This window comes from Octodon degus, unplaced genomic scaffold (assembly GCF_000260255.1).
Source record: "Octodon degus isolate 3935 unplaced genomic scaffold, OctDeg1.0 scaffold00012, whole genome shotgun sequence".
In the NCBI taxonomy this organism is placed as follows: Eukaryota; Metazoa; Chordata; class Mammalia; order Rodentia; family Octodontidae; genus Octodon; species Octodon degus.
In genome coordinates, this window is record NW_004524588.1 from 11815685 (window position 1) to 11832213 (window position 16529).

Sequence of the window (16529 nt, forward strand, 5' to 3'; positions counted from 1 at the left end):
GAATGTAACTATATATCTATCCCAACCACTTTGAATACACAGATACAAAATGGACATTCATCTGTATATCCTTTTTTTGTTAAGTTCTGTTATTTGAATATTATAGGTGTGTAAACTCAGCAAAATATTCTAAAAGAGTCCAGTAGCCCATAATAGCATTGGGCCTTCCGCTTAACTGGCAATGTCAGGAATTGTTGACCTGAGTCCCCTACAGTGCAACATAACAGCATGGCTTTACTTCTTATATTTCGTTTTTATACTTTTCTGCTGGGTGGTTAAGACCAAGGTAAAGCAGGACCTATGCAACAAGAGTTGTAGCTTTTGGGTGTGATAAGGTCAGTGAAATCCCCTCAGGATTTATCTTGAGATCCTGTACCTCAGATTGTAGAATCTTTGTCAGTGTCAACCAGGAGGATGAGTCACAGCCATTGCTTGGCCAGTGTGCTCTCTGTATCACAGGAACTTCTAGAGGTAGCAAAAAATGGGCGACTGAGGCACAAGGGAGATCAAAGAGATTCTTAATGTGAGCACTCAGGATACTGCTGTTAGCTTCAAGATGAAATCAGTCCACAGCCAGGAAATGTGGCTTTAGAAGCTGAGTATCACCCTTGGTTATGAGCCAGAAAGGACATGAGGACAAGAGTCCTAGGACCACATAGAACTGGATCCCACCAGCATCTGGAATGACCTTGGCAGTGAATTTTCCCCCAGAGATATGAGGTAGGGCTCAGCCCAGCTAACATGGATTTCAGCCTTGTGAAATTCAGAATGGAGGCTCCGAGCTCGTCTAGACTCATGACCTAGAGAGTGATGAATTTAAAAAGCAATATTCTTTTAAACTGATACGTTATCAATCTGTTACAGCAGATAGAAAATGAATAGATTTGTAGGAAGCCAGGTGACAAGTTGTGAGATACAAGGGAATTGGGAAATGATACTATCAAGGATTCCTCATAATAAGGCTATGCCATCGACTAAAACTTTCTCAAAAGATTACAGGAGAGTGGTTGTTTACAAGTACCTGTTGCATACTCGCTAAGAATACTGCTCTAAATAAAACAAATGATGTTCCTCTTTTCATGGCAAAGAGACTGTGTGACTGTTATCTTTGTGTTCTGTTTTTCCAAATCTACTCTCATAATGGAGAGAATTCATCCCAATTTTGATGCCTTCTGGAAAATTCCAAGATTATCTGGTAAATATTTAATAAACATTCACTAAAGCCTTTCATTGTGCCACTTCTCTGGGGCTGAATGTGTGGCCAATGCTTTTTGTGTTCATGAATTTCAGGGAAGGAAAATATAGGAGTGTGTAACTATTGTGTACGTGATCCATGCGAGGGCAGGATAGCCAAGGCAGAGGTCTGAGTTTCTAGAGTACTTGTTAAGGTGCACAGTATCCAATGTTTTCCATTTGGCAAGTGCTAGCCCTTTCCTTAGTCTCTGAAAATAACAAGAAAGGTCATATTTTCTCCTTCATTCCTTTTTTTTTTTTTTTTTTTTCTGATTCCAGTGAAAATCCTAGAGAAAAATAAGAATGCGTAGCCCTTGGGCATTGTCTAAAATTTATTTATGCTCATAAAAACCAGGGATCTATCAGCTATTTGGCCTTGAGCTGGACAGATGTGTTTGTTTGGTAGCAGAAGATTAAGATTTCCTGAAAGGCTTTGTTGCTTGTTTTTTTTTTGTTCCCGAGCATGATGGTTTTCTGACACGTGCTATTTCAGAGTAATCTCATTCCCATTGCTCATTTTCTAATTCAGTGAGAGAGCATTTGCTCAGGGGAACCCTGTGTGCATTTTAAAAATAGCTACACATTTAGGTTTCCTTGATCTTGTGACAAGAACAAAAAGGAAGCTGTTACTTTTATACGCAGAAATAACTCACATTGAAATCAATGTGCTTTCCTTTATGAACAATAGGTGCATAGATGTATGTAATTTTCACTGAAACAGGTTTTATATTTTTGCATATGTATATCAATGTTTCTTTACAAATGTTAGTCTGTCTGGTTTTTTTTAGACAAACAGCCAAGAGATCAGTAGCATAGATTTACATTTATAACTTTCTTCTATTGTTTGTTTATTGACTCAAACAGTAATTACCTGCTTCACATCTAGTACTTTAAGAGTTCTTAAAGATATGAACATGAAATGAAAGAGGCCTCAAGCAACTTAGTTTGGCTGAAAAACAAACAGCTAAGTTAATTTCTGACAGAAAACAATAAATAAGAGATAACTCTTCTTTCAAAAAACCAGCAGAAGAGGATGAACCAGCATATATTATAAAAAGAATTCCAGGTAGTGACAAATGTTCCCCTGCAAGAGTGTTTTTTTAAGAACTATAAATCTGTGGTAGGGCCAGGCAGATAGCTCAGCAGACTAAAGCACCAGTTTAGGCAGGCTTGGCGACCAGAGTTCAATCCTTCATGTGCAGTACCGCCCTGACCCTGGGGTGCGCTGAGATGGCGACTGAGACTGGGCGTGCTAATGTGTGCCTGTAATCCTGGCTCTTGGGAAGCTGAAAACAGGAGGATCACCACAAGTCCAATCTACGTAGTGAGACACTGTAGATCCTGTACTAAATATTAAAAAAAAACAAAAACAAAAACAAAAAACCCTGAAAAACTATGGTGTCTATAATTCTGTTAGGATGAATCAGGCAGGGCTGAGAGGAAAAATTCAATGTCAAACTCAATTTAAAGAAACTATTTAGTTAAGTCAATGTCCGCTGTATTTATTTATCTGTCTATTTATTTTTGCTGGTTCAGCCCGTCCCGAGGGCGGGTCTGGCATGGCATGTGGTGCCGGGATAGAACCGTGGTCCCCTGAGCCTGCGTAAGCTTACCTATACAGACGTTTTAGACCACTGAGCTATCTTGCTAGCCCCAATGTCAGCTGTTTTTAAAAACTAAGATTCTTTTGTAGTTCCTAAATGTGACTATTGGGTGTTCATGCTGTTTTATGATATATTCTTTCTTCAAATCTGCTCATAATGTGGACATATTACTGGTATGGTGTAAAAAATAAAGTAAAATGTGTAACTGCTCAAAAAGGGTGTTACCAATCACATGACATACAAAGTAACTGCACCTCATTGATGGTAGCTCTTTTTCACACAGTGACTCATTTTGGGATTTTACCATCTTCTGCTGTGTCTGCCGAGGTCCTGAGGCTCTGCGCCACGATATTCATGCATGTGTGAGGCCGTTAAGGGCCGGCCTTGGAAGTGGTACATTGTGCTTCTTGTCATGGTCAGCTGTCTAGAACTCAGTTACATACCTTCATCTACTAGGGCCGAGCGCTGTTGTCTACCTGCACAGTTGGACAGAAGAAAGAAGTGAACAGTTACTCTCACTTCAGCCTTAAATTGAATCATAACACCTCAGGATTAGAAAGTGCCAATAAATAAATAAATAAATAAAAATAAAAGAAAAAAATCAGTATCAGATGATAATTTGAAATTTACAGGTAAAATTTGGGGGTTTTGAATTCATAAAATTCATATTTTATATTGCAATATACAGACTCATAAATTTCTAAATATAAAAAGCCATGAAAGTGAATAATTTATCTGACTTTGCTTTTAATCTAATATAATTTTAGGTGGGAGTATATGCACTCTTTCTTTTTTTCCAAATTTTTGTTCTAAAATTCATCTAGAATTTTATTTAGCTCAATTAGACAATTAGATTTCCTGAGTTTGCCTGGCATCTTTGTATTTTATTAAATAAAAATCAATGATTTAATTTATATAAAAAAAGAATGTAGACTCTGATTTCATGCAGAGGAACACTATAGACACCCACTAAGTCAATTTGTTTAAAGATGTTGTTCAGTTCTGTTATTTCTTTGTTGATCTTTTGGTCATGTTGATCTGTGCTTTTGTTACATTGGAGTATTGAGATCTCCTATTATGACTGTATTAATGCTTATTTGATTTTTCACAACCATTAACATTTGCCTTATACTTGAGTGTATATAGCTTATACAGATATTTGTTGCATATACATTTATAATTGTTAAAAAAAGGATTAGAAAGTACCATAGGTTTTTGTGCCTCAATATTTTCTTTCCTGGAGCACCCATGAGCTATTCATTAAATGGCAATCTGTTCTAGGAAATTAACATCTGTATTTCCTTGGTCTTAATTTGCCAATACTCCCCTTTAAATTGTGGTTCCAAGAAAGGATCACATTACTCCAGTTATGGTAAATCAATAAAAAGCAGAGTAAAGCAAAATTTTCCTCATCATCTGGAGGTAGTTCAAGATTATCTTACCAGGTAATTCCTATCAGTTTATTTAATTTTGCTGGTTTTATGGATTAGAAAAATGTGAACTACATTTTGATGATGCTAATATAATCTGAGTGAATTTTACTCCTTAATTGCGATTGCATTCCCAATATTGAACACAGTACTTGACCCATAATAGGTATTCAATAATTATTAATGAATGCGGAGGGGTGTTTCAGCATCTTACAAGATTTCTTGAACATAGTACTTTCATATTTTCCATTAATTTTTTCTTTTGGGGCTACATTCCAGGTGATCTCTGCAATCTTACAGTTTTCTAATGTAATACATTTTATACTTTTTCATGAGTATGGTTTTAAATGTCTAGAATTTTGATTTGTTGTTTTCTCTGATGAATTTGGTGTTTGGATTTTTTTCCTTCCTTTATTTCTCAGAATATTTTAATCACATTTATTTTGTCTTGTTTGGTCTATGTTTTGAAGATTCTGACATTTTGAAGTTCAGATTGATATCCTCATTGTGCCTGTGAGCTCCTTTATACAATGGCATTGGTTACTGTGGGAATCTCAGTTACACCAGGGAGCACGTCCATGCCACAGGGCAGTGAGGGTGAACCTATGGCACGGTGCCGCAGAGGACTGTTTGTGTCATTGAAAGCTCCAGAAGGTTCAACATCACTGCTATAGGGCATTGGAGCTTTTCCTGTGCTGAGGATCTATACACTGGACCATTTTTAAATTGATTTTTTTTTTTTTTTGCATTAATATCTCTTCTTAAGGTTTTCTTATGTTGAGGACAGTAAACTTTTCGACCATGCACTCACAAGTGGCATGATTCTGGGGGTTTTGTTTCTGGTGGATGATTGAAAACAGAGTCTAAAGGATTTCATTTCCTTCTCAATGAACTTAAAATCATATTTTCCTAAGGCAAATATCTAAATCTTGTGCATTGCCTGTCAGCTCTTTTTGGCACACGGTCTTGCTTTTTATGCTTAAGTATGTATTAAAAACATCTTAAAAAATATATTCTCACCAGCATTTCTATGGGTTTGGAGCAGGCACTGGGTTTCCCACTGTGGTGGACACTGTGATGCATGGCCCAGAAACCCTTTCATTGAAGGGTTTGTTGACCCAGCTGCTGGTAGTACTGGCTGTAGATAGTGCTCAGCTGTCAGCCCTTTTGGGGATTGCTCAGCTGCAGAAATCCTCCTTATCCAGGGTCATGTCCCTTTTTTTCCCCCTGGGCAGCCCGCAGCTATCAACTGATTAATGCAGGAGTATGGAGGACCTACCACTCTATTCAAACTCGGTGGGTTCAGCCAAGGCAGTCCCTGAGCCCACATCACAACCCAGTTCCTCAGTTTGCCTGTTCCTGCTCTTACTCTGCCTTTCGCAGCTGTTGATTCCAAGGCTACGCCTGGTGAACAGCCTGTCTGCTGACCTCTGCTTCATCGCCTGCTTTTCCTGGGGCACCAACCTGCAACGCCTGTATCAGGCCACCTTATATTGACCTAAGCATCATATTTAGGAATTTAGGAAATGTTTACTAATGATGCCATTGATGTGAACAGATGCCGAGCTAGTCACTCAGTCCTGTGCTTGTGTGATATATTTATGTAGACTTATTTTAGTAGTGGCTTTTAACAACATACTCATTCTTGATCAAATTTTTATAAAATTAGGAATAATATTCTTTTTTTTTTTCTAGAACCGGGAATTGAACTCAGGCCCTTGAGCTTGCCAGGCAAGCATTTATTCTACTGAGCCATCTCCCGGTCTCCCAGGAATAATATTCTTATACAAAAGACCTCTATCTAAAGAAAAGAGGTGACTTCACTGTCAAGGTTGAAACACTGGAAAAATTACAGCTGCAGTGAAAAACAAGACCTGTCTGCTCTATCTCACCATTGATAAGTGTTTTCCTATGATTTTTGGTGATGCATTAAATATAAAAACTACAAAAAAGACACACAGATACCATCATTTGTACATGGCTTACCTACTAGAAAAATCAACACATATTTTTAACATGATCAAAACTTAGTAAAGTGGTTGGTTATGGTGTAAGAATACAAACCAACATATAAATGGTTCCTAACTCGCAATGTTTTGATAGGATATTTTTCTTACTTTATGATATTATGAAGGTGATATATAATCAGTGAAAACCATACTTTGAAGTAAGAATTCCGGACTTTTCCTAAGCTAGTGACACTTTGTGATTCTCAGTCAGCCATGCAATTGCAATGATGAATAATTGACATTTTGCAGTATATTGTGTTGTGTTCTGATGTTCTGTGGTTATAAACTCTAGCTATATTTTGAGCTTTTTATATTTTCAACTTGTAATGGATTCGTTGGGCCATACCCTATTTTTTAAATTATGTTTTTAAAGAGAATGAAAAATGGTAAAAACAAATTAGAAACAATACAGAATTTCACTAAGCAAAATAATAGGAATGTAATTTCATATATATATATATATATATGTGAAATTAAAACAGAACAGAAAAAAATTTAATCATTAACTGCTCTTTTCAATAGACCAGCAGAAATCAGCAGTACAATTATCCAACCTGTCTTATATATGTAATCTTTTCCCCTTCTTTCTTCTATCCTTTTCCTCATCCCAATTTTTCCTTCCCTTGGAACTGATACTTTTTTCTCTTGTACAGTCTCTATTGTGTCTTTTAAATTTTATTTACTCTTTCAGGTTCTTACACTAGCAAAGCAATACCATGTTTGTGCGTGTAGGTCTGATTAATTTCACTTATTAATCCAGTCTCTAGTTGCATCCATTTACGTATGAAAGCCTCAAATTTATCTTTTTTATAGCTGAGTAATATTCCATTGTGTAAAAATACCATATCTTTTTTTTATCTACTCCTCAGTTGAAGGAAATTTGGAATGCTTCCAAGATTTAGCCATGACAAGTTGTGCTGCTATAAATATGTGTGGACATGTATGTATGATGTTTTCAGTTCATTTGGAAAAATACTTATGAGGGGGATAGCTGGGCTGTTTTGAGGAATCCCCACACTGATTACAGCCTGCACTCCCAAAAACAATGGAGAAATGTTGCTTTTCCCTATGGTCCCACAGTATTTGTTATTAATTGACTTTTTGATGATAGTCATTCTGTCTGGGATAAGATGGAATTTCAGTGTTGTTTTAATTTGCACCTCTCGAATGACAATGATGTTGGACATTTTTGTTCCACATATATTTACTTGCCATTTGTATTTCTTCATTTTTGATGTATATATTCATCTCAGATGCCCATTTTTTATTGGGTCTTTGAATTTTGAAGGCCTGGTTTTTAAAAAAATTGTTCATATGTTCTAGATAGAAGTCTTTTGTCTGAAGGATATTCAGTTATAATTTTTCCAATTCATGGGTTTTCTTTTTACTATGTTGGTAATTTCTTTTGACATGAAGAAACTTTTCAAAAAGGTGAGATCCCCATTGATTCTTTTTAGTATTTCCCATGCAGTTTGGTTTTTGTTCATGAACTTTCTACCTACCCCTATATCTTTAAGGTTTCTACCTACTTTCTCCTCCAGAAGATTTAGTGTTTCAATTTTAATATTTAAATACTTGATCCATTTTGACTATAGTTTTGTGGATGGTGATAGTCATGAATCTAATTTTAGTTTTCAATATGTGGAAAGCCAGTTTTTCTAGCACCATTTATTAAAGAGGCTATCTTTCTTCCAGTGAATGTTTGGTTCCTCTGTCAAAGATTAGGTAGCTGATTGTGTTTGTAGTTGTATCTGTAACTGCTAATCTGTTCTATTGATCCTCAGATCTATGTTTTATTTTGCCAGTAGCATGCTGATTTTGTCACAGTAGCTTTAAAGTACAATTTCAAGATGAGGATTGTGATGAAGCCTTTGTGCAGTTATTCACAAAAGAATAAATGTAGATATACATTAAATGTAAAAAAATTATATCAAATTGAAATATAATAAATCTAATGGTATGTTTTTCTGTGAAAAGTAAAATGGAAAGTTGACAGTTAAAAGGGTAGTATACTATGGTACTAAAGTTACAGTAAGACATAAACTAGCATACTTATTGTAGTGGTTGATGAATTGTGTCAACTTGAGAAGTTAAAAGTTTACCTAAATTGGTTCAGCAATTCTACACTTGAGGGCCTGGAGGTCCCTCCTTAGGCTCCTTAAAGTGTGGAGTGCCCTCCATATGGCAGAAAAGATATAAAAGAAAACTGAGGAAGGCTGGTGTTCCATTTCCCTGGAGGAGCTCTGGTCTTTGCAGTCAGGGTTGAAACAATTGGGAGATGCTTGCTAGGCTGCTCCTTACTTTACTCTTTGCTATTTTCCACCAAGATGAACTGTTGCCTTCTGCCATGTGCTATTCTGCCTTGGAGCCAGCAGAGTATAGACTGAAACCTCCACAAACTGTGACTAAATAAACCTTTCCTTCCTTAATTTTGGGTGTCATGTATTTTGTCCCAGGAACAAGGGAAAAATAACCAAGACAGAATTTGGCACATGAGAAGTGGGGTCCTTGCTGTGACTATACCTGATAATGTGGATTATGAGCTTTAGGAAATGGCTCTTGGGGAGACATAGGATAGGTTCAGAGATGTCATCTACAAGAGAACAGCTGCAACACCTTCGGCTATTCTGTATAGGACATTCTGGTCAGAGCTCAGAAGATCAGAATGCTGATAGAAATCCTGCCTATAAAGACCAGGCTGGGGAAGTTTCTGCTGGGAAGAAGGATTGCATTGATTGTTAGACTCCAGATAATGTATTCTGTAGCATGGCAGAAACTTTGTTTGCATTTTCCTCATGCCCAGAGACTGCCTGAGACTGAGATTAAGCACAGTGGACTTGTTAATCTGGCAAAAGAAATTTTAAGGCAGTCGAATGGTGAGGCAGTAGCATGGCTATTGTTGGGGGTGTTCCATCAGATTTATGTTGAGAATCAAGATCGAAGATCCCAGTAAGATGATTTTAAATGTTATAGGTTTGACTAGAAAGGAAGCCCCAGGAAGTCTGCGGACTATAAAGATAGAGCTGAGATCTCCATTGCTCAGGAGGACTGAGAGAATAGAAAAGACATCCTGATGGCATCACAGGAGGCAGCAGGTCCTTGCCCTTTGCAGCCTCAGAACCACAAGGGTGAGAGACTTTGCTTTGAGCAGTAATCTGAAGAATCTCATGTTCCAGAATGGATGAAGCAGCCACAACAGGTTCCAGGATGGTGGCATCATAGAGAATTTGTTTCTCAGAATCAGGGTGAGAATGCTCAGTGATCCAGGTACTCGACCCCTACAGCCAAGAAAAAAGAAAGCATGGCTACTGCTCCAGCTGGCAGCAGCCCTTGGCATCACCCATGTGGCACTGATTTTAGGTGTATGCAGAATGTAGGAGTTCTGAGGTTAAGAAGGCCTCTACCTAGATTTCAGAAAGCCTTTGAGGCTAGGCAGTGTGCCCCTGGGAGGGCAGTGTGGAAAGCTCTTAGTGAGAAGCTTATGCGGTGGAAACCTCAGAATCTTGGAAAAATAAGGAATGGGGATTGCCTGAGAAAAGCTTTAAAGAAGGAGCAAAGCCAGCCACAGGGGAAAGCTATGGGATCTACAACTAGCAGAAGTGCCATAGAGGTGGAGCTACATGGAGCTCACAGTTTGCCACAGATTGCCTCAGATGTTGAACATGGGAGTACAGGACTGAATGTTTGCCCTGTAGGATCTGTGACTTGCTTTGGTCTTAATGCTTTCTATTCTGCAGTGTGTACCTTTTGGAATGGTAATGTTTATCTTGTGCCTTTGAATGTTGGAAGTACTTAACTTTTCATTTGTACAGGGGCTCGCAGCTAAGAGTTTGCCTAGATCTTGGAGGAGACTTGGAAATTGACTTATCAGCGTTGCTGAGCCTGTTAGGACTTTGGTAACTCTTGCAGATAGGTTAAAGGCCTTTTGCATAAAGGGATGTGCATAAGTCTTTGGGGCACCAAGGGCAGAATTTTATGGTTGCTGGGACAAAATAACTAATATTCAAAATTAAAGAAGGAACAATTTTTATGTTGATAGACTTAATAGTGATTTATAATGAGAGTTAAGCCTGTGTTATAATGTTGAAGTTGTGAAATGTTAATAAGCATTTCTTTGTATCTGGAGACTGGTTTAAATATTTCTAGTTGCCAAGTTGGCAAGCAGTGGATTATAGTGGTTGATACATTGTGTCAGCTTGAGAAGTCAAAAGTCCAACTAAATCATTTCAGCAATTCCACAGCTTAGGGCGAGGGGGACCCTCCATAGGGTGTGGAAGGCCCATCTCAGAGTGACCTAGCACAGGAAGAATATAAAAGGGAACTGAGGAAGGATAGAATGTTCCATTTCCTCAGAGGAGCTTCCGTCTTTGCAGTCAGCATGGAAGGGAGGGAGGGAGGCTTGCTACAAGCAGCAGCGGCTTCTCCTCTCTGTACTCTTTGCTGTTCTCTGCTATCATGAACTGCTTCCCTCTGCCATGTGCTATTCTGCCTTCGACTGAAACCTTCATAATCTGTGAACTAAATAAATTGTTCCTTCTTTAATTTTGGATATTGGTTATTTTGTCCCAGCAACAAGTGAAAAGTAACTGAGACACTTATGGTATAACTTATTACCAATGTTTCTGAAAGCAATTTGACAATAATGTTATAAAGTTTAGCAGAATTCATATGTTTTGGTCAAATAATTCCTCTGGGAATGTATCCTAAGGAAATCTGAAAAAGTGAAAGAATTATGTTAAACATTTCATAATAGCATTATTAAAAATTAGCAAACATACTTAATATGATAGATATATGATGAAATACTAATGAAGATTTAAAATCTGTAATGTGAAACACTTATCTTGCAGTATTCCTTGAAAAAATGATATAAATTGTTCTGTATTCATTCATTATCTTTTTTACTGAATGTACTCACTATTTTCTAGACATTGTGCTAAATCTATTTGATTATTTCAATTTCTGTGTACCTTTATGGCAAAAACTATAATCCTAATTGCCATCTATAGGATTTGGAATTATATTTTTATTTCACTGCACTGTAAATCTCTATATTTTCCTTTTTTACTCTACATACATATGAAGCAATACTTGAAAAGGCTCTTTCACTGAGGCTCTTCTCAAAGATTAGGGGACCTCCAGATCCTCAGTGGGGCAGGATATCTGAATAACATAAGCCATTTCTCAGTTTTCACCCCACTACTTAGTGTGGTGTGGCAATGGTGAGCAGTTCAAAGCAAGAAGGAAAGCCTCCACTTGTGGGTATAGCAGAACTCAGAGAAGTTTGAGTGAGGAGAGTATTTTAAAGAGGGCTGTGGCTTTCTGGTGAGATTCTGCCAAGATGCCTGTCTTTTTAGCTTCCTAGGAGCCTGGCTGCTTAGCAACTACCACATAGTCATCTTTCCCTGCTTTAAAAAAATATTCAGGGCTATGCATGATTTAAGCGAAGATATTCTAGTTCACTGGAGCTTGGAGAGCAATTATTTGTAGCTATCTCAGGCAACTGTGCCAGGCACATCAGAAAATAAAATGAAGACACTGTGTGAGCCTTGTGTCTTCATCTCTGAAATGTGGCAAGGAATGCAATGAAAGGAACAGCTGTTCTGTCCCAAGATCTTTTTTGCTTGTCCTGCAGACTAAAACTCTGTTAGAGAGAAAGTACATGAGCATAGTTTTGGACTTGGAGGACTTAGGGAAATCTTTGGTTTTAATGATGAAGAGTGGGGTGTGGAATAAGACCCTGGAGTTTAATAAGAGCCCCCTCCCCTGCAAGATCATTTTCTTATCAGCCTCAAGAGTGACTCTGTAGAGAAATTTTCTAAAAGCAAGATGAAGTAATAACTTTTTTTCTGTAGTCATCTATTCCTATTGTGTATGCTCTGTAGAAATCACAGTGATCCTAGAGCCATCCTTATCCTTCAAAATTTGCCCTCTATGTGCATACCCTTTGATGTTGCATTTTGAGCTCTTCAGTGGGTCCTAGATCTCTTTCATTCCTTTTAATCCAAGGACAAGTGCACTTCTGTTCTCATCAATTAGCCCTTCACCTAGTAACTCCCTTCACCTGGCAACTCCATTCCTGCCTCTGAGCCCTGTTTAGAAGATACCAAGGTCAGAACATTGCCTTTTCTAATCTTAGCACATGAACCATACATAGAATGATGTTCAAAAATAGCAACTGTGAGGGCAAAGAGGGCAGGGCATAGGAAATAGCACATGTGACGAAAGGATCCTATTCTTTTCCTGTCAAAAGTGTGGAAAGTAGTAATCAATGAAATACATGTCTGTGCTTTTCTGTGTAAAATTATAATTCATTTTAATTACTGACAGCCCATTGTTTATGAAAGCAGTAACCAATAAAGGGTATATAAAATAAATATTATCTTCTGTTTTCCAAAGTGCTTACAGAATCATGGGAGAGACAGAGTTTAGTAAACAAGTAAGACAAAGGAGAAGGAAAAGAGTAGAAGGCGTGGTGGTGAATGTGAGCAGCCTTTAATGAGAATAGTTCTTAAGTCTTACACTGGAAAGCTAATACCACAGCACAAGAGGTGTCTCAGGGAGCAGCGGAATGAAAGTGGCCCTGTATCCAGGGACAGAATAAGAGGTTATGTGGAGGACAGAGAATCCAAAAACTAGAAGAATGAGTCTCCAGGAACCAGATAGAGATGCTACTGAACACAACCATAGGAATTCTAACAGGTGAAGCCTTTGGAGTATATAGGAGGGTAAGAAATCGTATGGGGTGGAGGAAATTTGGAAGATCAGAAAAATCAGTCTTTTCATTAAAAAGAAAGACCGAAATCACCAGCCCTGTTTGGATACAGCCCAAATGCTCACCAATTGATGAATGGTTAAAGAAGATGTGGTGTTTCTATACGGTAGAGTACCACTGCTCAGCTATAAAAAAGAATAGACTTGAGACATTTCTAGGGAAAAGGATGTACCTGGAGCCCATACTGTTAAGTAAAATGAATCAGACACATATGTGTGTCCCATTGTATCTGTGGCATGAGAAACTACAAGTGTAAATAAGAACCCAAATATATGATAGCTACTGTAAAATAGGGAGAAATTGTTCAGAAAGAAAGGGGATCTGAGTAGGGGAAAGAAGTTCAAAGCAAAGAAAAATATGAGAAAAGGATAACATAGAAACAAAGCTTTGTTAGTAAGGAGGGGAAGAGAAGTTAAAGGGAGGGGCAGGAAAAGGAGAAAAAATGAATCGAGATATCTTATGCACAGGTACAGATTCCCTATGATGAATGTGATCATTATGTACATCTAATACCCATAAACTTAGCAAAAAATCATACAAAAAGGAAATAAGGATAAAAGAATAGTCAGTGCCTCTACTCTCAAGATATGCAGATATGCAAATGACCCATAGGGAGCTACCCTCAATAGCTATGTGTTGTTAGATCATAAGATTAGCATTTAAAATGGTCTGAAAGATTATTGAGCATCATTTCAAAGTGAAAGATGAGGTTTTATTTTTTCAATTTGAAAAATGCTTATGATTTTCCCACGTCTAATGCTGCTGCATCTGATCTGTTTTTCTAAGGCATCAGTAGTAGCATATGGGTTAAAAAACAGTTCAACAAAGAGGAAAAGAAGTGAAATCTAGGGTCTTCTACCAGCATCTATGGCACTGCCAAGGTTATACCTTTGCATAGCGTTCAGTTTACCTGCTCTCCAGTTTTGTTACTCTGGACTCAACTCCTGACTGTATAGCTGCCCTGATTGCTCAGTTCCTGCCTCCCTCCATATAAAGAAGGGAAGTAGTTTTGCCCAGAGATCTGGTGTTAGCCTACAGCTGCATGTGGACACTGTCAGGACAGGCAATTTTCTGCATCTTATATAGTGGTATATTTAAGATAGAATTAATCTAAACCAAAATGACCACACTAACTTTATGCAACTTGAACATCTCCCATAACTCTCCCTTACACTGGAAGATTTCTAGGAAGATGCATTTTATCTACAACATTCAGCATTAGCCCTTCCAGAAGAGCTGAGGTTTATGTAGTTTCCAAAGCAGTGCACTGCAATATTCAATTCCTGTTTGTAGCAATAAACTTAATTACACAATTGTTAAGCTTTGCTGAGATTCCAGATCTTTTCCTTGTAACATAGCCTTTAAAATGCCTTACTTTGGACATTTTATTACCCACTTTTAGGCCAGTAATTAATTTCATCAGGAAAGAGACAGAAGATGAAGCTGTAGATTATGGTTGTTCGTAGATGACAGCTCAAAAAGAAAGCATGGTCAGAGAAAAGCAAGAAACAACTGATGTCATCGTGATTTATGACTTGTCTGTTTCAAAATGAACCAATTAAGTCTAAAATTGAACACTCTTAAGGAAGTGGCAGTTGGTAAGGAAAATACAGGAATATAGTAGCTATTAAGTTTAATTAACATTGTGTACTTTATGTAAAGCTCTCAACGCTGCAGGTAATGTAAACCCTCTTTAGATAGTGTTCGAGTGTTTTTCTTAGCACCTGGAAATGCAACTGTAACTTCTAATTTGGTAGAGGATAAAGAATGTAATGATGAGTTTCACCACACATTAAAATTTACGATGCCTTTAAAAAGCCAGTCGGCACTGATTCATTGTTTTTCTGTAGAATTTTGGTAAAAAGTTTGATTACTATTTTATAGGGCTAATCAATAATGGCTTTAGACTAATAGGTATTATCAGCAATGGGATGTGGCAGTTCCCTTAGAAGGTGTATTTTTTAGGGTTAGAGAAGTTGGTGATCAGTAATGCAAAAGAGAGTTTAAGTGGATGCTTCACTGAGGTTTATGGGGCAGGATTACATATACCATAATAAATGGCATGGTGAATAGAATGATTTGTTCTAAAGGTGTTTGTAAATAGGATCTCAAGTCCATATCTTGTACAGCAATTAACCACTAAGAAGAATGTATGCAGTGTGTTAGTTATTGAAACTGTCCTAGTGATTTGATTTGAAACTGTCTCATTGCTATTTGTTTATCAATAAAATTATAAAAAAAAATAAATGGCATGGACATGGGAGAGAATGAAGCTCAGACAAAGGAGAATGAATGGCTGGGTGCAAGGCTATACGTGCTATTAAATAATTGGGCAGAAAGGATACGTCTTTTGAAGGTGAGTCTGTACAAAATATACTTCATATACCAAAGACTGTGTATTGTACAGTGTGTTTGGCCTCTTATGGAGGTGAGTGTAGTATAAGGAATAAAAGCTTAAACTTTAGAAAGGGAATATGGATGAGGTCAAAGCCCAACTATTTACTTGCTGGGTATTAATTTGACTTCTTTGTGCCTTAAGATTAAGAGGAGAAAATAAAAGAACCAATCCTCTAGAGGTAATGAAAAGTAATATGCATAAGGTTAGCCTAGTAACTGACCTGTTGTGTCTAGTGGTGGCATTCATTAAATACTAGCACTGATAGTTGTTGTGACTGGAATTATACTCGGCAATTTTGAAACAGATTCCTAGTGTTAAGTATCAAACACTCAGAAATAAAGTTAAGACAGAAGATCCCTCTTGCTCATAAATCCACCAGGAAACAATGCTATATTTCACCACAGTTGACCTAGAAACTTAGGAAATTATTATAAATATTAAATTAATAAAAAATTCAACTAGCTGAATTTATTCATTTTTTTTCATTCAATTGTTTTTTTTTTTTTTTGAGAGCTTAGTGACCACTATGTTTGTGCGAAAGAAAAATGTTAGTTGTCATCTCTGTCCTCCACTCAAGCTTTCATTAAGGGGAGAAAGATAGAATCAATCATTATTTATTTACAATAAAATGAATTCATGCCGAATTCATACTGTTTTTCATATTTTCAGAACCATGGAAAATATAGTACACAAGAATATCTTTTTAAAGTTTCAAATGTATTAGGGGCCAGGGAGATGGCTCAAAGCACTTCCCTGGCAAGCGCAAGGGCCTGAGTTCAATCCCCGGTTCTGAAAAAAAAAAAAAAAAAAAGGAAATGTATCTATTTGCTGAACTGCCCATGAATAAGGCTTGCTATCACTTTTGCTACTGTAGGCTGATTAATTGAACAAAACATATTTATATTACCCAAGAAGAACAATACATCTCCACTCACAGAAATATTGCCATATCAAGCTTTAATCTGAACAATCACTTAAATTAAAGCAGTTTAACTAAAAAAGGAAACATTCAAAAAGACCCTAAAACATAGAACCTTTCTTTTTTTCTTTTTCTTTTTAAATTTTTCTTTTTTATTTTAT

At 37.2% G+C, this 16529-nt stretch overlaps 1 non-coding gene across 1 annotated transcript; it reads left to right on the forward strand.

Annotated features, from left to right (window-relative positions):
* The first annotated feature begins 2914 nt into the window (after positions 1-2914).
* LOC111815222 lies at positions 2915-3018 on the forward strand. Its single transcript, XR_002819962.1, has one exon. It is a non-coding gene; the product is annotated as a small nucleolar RNA U13 (small nucleolar RNA).
* The last annotated feature ends 13511 nt before the right edge of the window (positions 3019-16529 follow it).